This window comes from Chionomys nivalis, chromosome 15, assembly GCF_950005125.1.
Source record: "Chionomys nivalis chromosome 15, mChiNiv1.1, whole genome shotgun sequence".
Taxonomy (NCBI): Eukaryota; Metazoa; Chordata; class Mammalia; order Rodentia; family Cricetidae; genus Chionomys; species Chionomys nivalis.
The window spans coordinates 4,249,828-4,255,969 of NC_080100.1; positions in this window are offsets into that span (position 1 = coordinate 4,249,828).

The following is a 6,142-nucleotide window of genomic DNA, read 5'->3' on the forward strand; positions in this document are numbered from 1 at the left end:
TGTGTCCTACCACACCTGCTTTCTTTGCACACGCTGACGCATACTAGACACACGTCAGCAAACACGGCCGCCTACTCTCGCGCCTGCAGAGTTTTGTTCCTGTGGACATCCCACAGTTGACCCAATTGTTCTGAATGACCAGTGCTGTCGCTGCCTTCACATTAACACTGTAGCGCTCACAGAGTTTGTCCCCTCTCTTACCAAGCTATGCAGTCGAAATTCCTCCAAGTCCATTTCCTAAATCAAAGGGTTTGAGCGCTTTTTATTTGGCAGCATTGATAAAGCTGCCATCCATACAGGTTTAATTAACATGCACTTGGCCCATACAATATGACAGGAACGAAAACTAATTGCTTGGATTTGCATTTCCTAATGAGGTCGGGCATATTTTCACATGTTTACTGGCTGCTAGCATTTATCTATTTTACCAATTTCTCTCTTTGGTGACCTTTTCTTGTTTTATTTGGAGGCATTCTGTATTTATTTTAAAAAATTAGCCCTTTGATTCATCATGCTTTGTAATTTGTCATTATCTTATGCTGTTTTGCATGTGGGATTTTTTATGTAATTGAACTTGTGTATATCTTTCCTTTCATGTTTCTGGGACTTGGGTCATATTTTAAAAGATCTTCCCCACTCCAACACTGTAAAACCAGCAGGCTAATTCACAACCCCCGAGACACGGTATGTGAAACCCACTGCAGCTCACCTCCAGTGCTGTAGAAACCAGCACCAAATTCTCGCCCCTCCTGAGATGTGGTGTAGGAAACCCAACTACTGCAGCTCACCTGCTTTGCACCTGACAGCTGATCTCAACCGTCAGCTTCATGAGACTGAGAATTGCCAGGAATATGGTCCTCTAGGCTTGCCTGAGGGGATTCTCTCAGGTTAACTGAGTCCAGGCTCTGTTGTACCGTGACAGCCCATCTGAGCTTCCTACACTGTCCCAGCTTCTCATCCAACTGCCTCCCTGGCTGCAAATCTCAGCACTGATCCTTGGGGACCCTGGATTGGAGTCACCAAATGATTTATCAGATGAATTATTAAATGAAGCCCATATGGGCAGCAGAGGCACTGCAGGACTTGCCAACAGGACTGACGACCTGAGTTTAATACTTGGAACCCACAAGATAGAGAACTGGCCCCTTCCAAGCCCTTGGACTCTCCACACACAATCCACAGCGTACGGGCAGCCACACAGAGACATAAACAAACATAAGGAGATTAGGAGGTCCCCTCCCACAAACAAGTGTGAGAACAGGAAGTGTAGGCAACACAGAGCCGAAGGCGGTCAAGGTATGTTCAGTGATAGGGAGCGAATTGTGTCAGGTCAGGTGGCGGATCAGCACACTATGGACTTTCACAGTTTAGAACTGGCTCAATATTTAGAGATCTTGTTATTGGGAAATATCTGTTTTTACCAGAATCTGGATAAACAGTGACAGATCATTTGACTTGTAAAAAAAAAAAAAAAAAAAAAAAAAAAAAAAAGCCATCATTCTGATACAAGGTTTAAAAATTACCCAAAGAGAACACAAACCTATGTCAATTCTTGGTACCTGACTACTTCTCATATAGGCCAATGGGTGCCAGAATCTTTAGTTCTGAGAAGTTCTGAGAATGGAGAAGGTAAGTGTCAGAACTGGTGTGTGGAATGAGCAAACAGCCACCACAGAATTTCCAGGAGCCCAGATGTGTCCTCAGATATCCCTTCTTGGAGCCACAGAGAAACGGCAGCTGTGATGAGAGACACCCAACACGGTGTGGCTGAGACTGTGGCTTTGACCCAGTACTTGGCTAAGTTAGTGGCTAGGTACCAAAGGCTCCACACAACACATGCTTTTACCCCCCTCCTCTTTAGTTCCTCCTCTTCAAGGGTTGTTCACTAGCTAAAACGGGAGCAGTGATCACCGGTCAAGCCCAAGTCAGCGTCCAGCTGGAGACAGCCATTTGGGGGTGTGCTGTCTGCTGGGATGGCAACACGACCATTTAGGGGTGTCAAAACAGTCAGCGAGCTACGGGTTTCACTACACCACCCCAGCATTCAGTGATCTGAAGTATTGCTTCCACCTCAGTGGATCCAGAGAGCCCAAACGCTCCGTAAACCTTCTGCTCACAGGTTTGGTGGCAGGATCCGGTTCCCCATGTGGTGAGCCTGAGTCTCTGTCCTTAGGGAAGAAAGGCCAGGCACAGGCTAGCCCTTAGCTGGCTTTTGGCCAGTTGGATTCACAGTGCTCCTCTCCTTCCCCCATGGGAGCCTAGAGTTTGAGATGTGCCAGACAGAAGGCACCTCTGTGACCCCAAGAAAAACCTGGGGTTGAGATTAGCTGAACCTCCCTGGAAGACCATGCTGCTTACCTGGATGAGATCAAGCCTGTGCTGACTCCTCTGGGGGATGCTTGGAAGCAAGTTTCTTCTAGATGTTTCTATGTGTGGACTGTGTCCTGCTAGTTTTATGTCAACTTTGCATAAGCTAGAGTCATCTGAAAGAAAGGAACCTCAACTTGAGACAATTCCTCTGTGAGATGGGGCCGTAGGCAAACCTGTGCACTTTCTTACTTAGTGACAGATGGAGGGGAGCCCAGCCCATGGTGGGTCGGGACACCCCTGGGCTGGTGGTCCTGGGTTCGAGAAGAAAGCAGGCTGAGCAAGACAGCGAGTGTTGAATGAGGTTTTCTGTCCTGCCCAGTCCTTGTTCTGCCCTGTTCCCACAGTCGTTAAATCCCAAAGAAATCACACAAAGGTCTACATTAATTATAAACTGATTGGCCCATTAGCTCAGGCTTCTTATTGACTCATAACTTATATACTACTCTTTCTTTTTTTATTTTAAGGACTTTAACCTTTTTCTTTATTCTCCCAAGCCTGCATATATATTTAACACAATGTAAAACATTTAGAAGTTTTGTCTTTGAATCTTTCTTTACTGTATCTCTCTCTCTCTCTTTGACCACATGAGTCTTTAATTTGCTAAGCAATATGGGTAAGATTAAAGCCGTGATTTTGATGGCTGGATCCAGCCCATTTCTTAGCTTTCTGAGATTCTAGCCTCATGGTGGAGGTAAAAACCGGCCAAAGCCATGTTTTTACAACTCTGTGGCATTTCAAGCATGCGATGAGCTTTTCATCAACACCATTCAAGTATTTCATGGCAGAACCTCTTAAAAGAGCTGCAAGGTTTTACAACTAAAGCTAAGTCAGGAAGCCACTCTTAAATAAGACACATTTGCCTCTAGCAAACAGAGCACACCTGAGAAAATGCTGCTATCAATAAGCTGTGCTCAACTCTATTCTTTTTGTCTGGAATTACTTCCCAAGCTCTGTTGGGCTTTATGTGGATGCAGTTGTCCACACGTTGAGCACCATTTGTTGACTGAAGTTTTCTATCCTGCCCAGTTCCAACAGTCATTAAGTCCCAAAGAAGTCACACAGAGGTCTACATTAGCTATAAACTGATTGGCCCATTAGCTCAGGCTTCTTATTAACTCTTATATTAACCCATTATTCTGATCTATGTTAGCCACATGGCTTGGTACCTTTTTCAGTGAGGCAGTCACATCTTCCTTCTTCTGTGTCGGGGCAAGGACTGCAGAGGAATGGGCTTCCTCCTTCCCAGAATTCTCCTGTTCTCCTTGACCTGCCTCTACTTCCTGTCTGGTTGTCCCACCTATACTTCCTGCATGGATACTGGCCAATCAGCATTTATTTAAAATATAATTGACAGAATACAGACCATGGTCCCACACCAAGCAAGCAGCACCCCTCCATGGTCTCTATATCAACTCCTGCCTCTAGGTTCCTCTCCTGTTTGAGTTCCCATCCTGTCTTCACTCATTGATGGACTGTTGTTTCCTGGGCTGTAAACTGAAATACAACTCTTTCCTGATCACAATAGTACCCTCACTAGTCGTCACCGATGTATTCCTACGTTTCCCACAGTAACAGAGAAAAACTGTGAGAATGGCCATGCTGAATCCCGGGAATCCTTGGGGGCCTGACAGAGCTACAGTATAATCGGGAAGATCGCGGCCAGCCTTCTACAACTTAGTTGCCATCATTCCAGAAACTACAGACAAGTCACTATGTGTGGAATCTCCCCAAGCAAGACACGAGAATCCACAAGGGCACAGATTCTCAATTGGGAAGTCACCGTCAAGGCGTGGTGATGGCCACAGAGTCAGCACAAGCCACAGACCTCATGTGGCAAAGCCTTCCACCAAGAGGGCTGACAAGATGGCAATGCTCTGTTTAGTCCGAATGCTGAGGGATCCTCACCCACCAGTGTGCATGCGGTCAATGCAGACATCCCAAGGCTGATGGAAGGCAGTGAGCATTCCGCCCTCGACTCTCGTACGTATGGCTTCTCCTGTGCTCCTATTCACCTTAGATCTCCATGGTCCAGTGTAGCTCCCTCCTGAGTTCAGCCAGTATCGTCTGTTTCTGTATTCTTCCAGTGTTGTGAACTCAAGACACACGCTCACAACGCATGGTCACGTCTGTACAAATGGCAGCTTCTCACTTTCCTGCTCAGATCACACGCTGACACAGGACCTTCTGCTGTCAGTGTCAATGCCTTTGCAGGCACATGTTTAACACCCCTACTGCTCTGATACATTGTCAGAGGTAACATTATTTATACTCATCCCCTATGTTCCATAATTTCCAAAGTTCAAAGAAAACAAAGGTTCTGGGGTTTTCCCTAGATTTTGCTTTTATTTTTATTTATGTGCATGTGTATGTATGAGCAAGTACATGCAGAAGCCAGAAGAAGGTGGGTACATGACTTGGAGCTAGTTACAGGCAGTTTTGAGCCATCCAACACAGGTGCTGAGAACTGAGGTCCTTTGCAAGAGCAGCAAGTGCTCTGAGCTCCTGAGCCATCTCTCCAGCCCCAGAAGTCAGTGTTTAGTTCAGTCTTTCTTTGACTCTCCCCACAGAGACGATTACTCCTTTACACATGCTCCACTTAGCATATGAAGCAGCTCCACTGTCTCAGCGACCACTCAGGAAACAGAATACACAACTACTCTGTGCAAGGCCAGGAGACCCTTCAGGAAGACGTCTTCCATAATTCACTTTTTGGGAATCACACCCCTTACCTTGCTGAAATTAAGAGGAAAGCACTCTTCGCCATAAGCATTGGCAGGAACCACTTTAACTACACGGAGACACAAGGGAAAAGCATGAGCCTGAGTGGCTCCACACCTGTGTGGCACCCAGGATTGCCAGCTGGCCTGCACTCCGGGGAAGGGTTTGGGCAGTTTCTTCTAAGAGGCTCTCTCGATGAAGGCACCCATTGATGCGCATAAGCCAGAACTTGGGAAGCTGAAGCAGGTTCTCAAGTGCAGGACTCCTGAACTACAGAACAAACCCAAATCGCGTTATGGGGTATTTGTGCACGGTGTGAAAATGTATTGCCATGGTTGGTGTAATAAAAAGCTGAACAGCCAATAGGCAGGAGGAACAGGCAGGACTCACAGGCAGTGTTGGGGGCTGCAGACCCCTGGCCCCTTGACTTTCTTTGCCTGCCTCAGACCCTTGGCCAGCTGGAGTGAATGGAGCAGAACAACTTGTTTTCGTGTGCCTACAGCTGCTCTGAGCATGAGGCCCTCATGAGTTCCTGATGGCAGGGGAGTGGTTTCTGGTGGGTTGTGGCTATCAGTTAAGAATCCCTATATAGGGCTGGAGAGATGGCTCAGTGGTTAAGGGCATTGCCTGCTCTTCCAAAGGTCCTGAGTTCAATTCCCAGCAACCACATGGTGGCTCACAACCATCTGTAAAGAGGTCTGGCGCCCTTTTCTGGCCTTCAGGCGTACAGACAGAATATTGTATACATAATAAATATTTTTTTTTAAAAAAAGAATCCCTATATAAGCTTCCCTGGCACACAATAAAGTTGGCATTCTTGTATCAAGGATGACCCGTGTTCCTGTGTCTCTGTGTGTTTTTAAATCCTCAGCCTAGTTCTTGGCTCATGTCCAGTCCTGTAGTGCAGATGCTACACGGCAGAAAGTATGAATCTAGGCACACAGGCAACACCAGCAGGACTCTAGTCAGACATGCAGTACCCATCAGAGGTCACTGAACCACACGGCAGAACGTAGATCAGAAATAAATGGGTTAAAGTTAAAAGAGCTAGTGG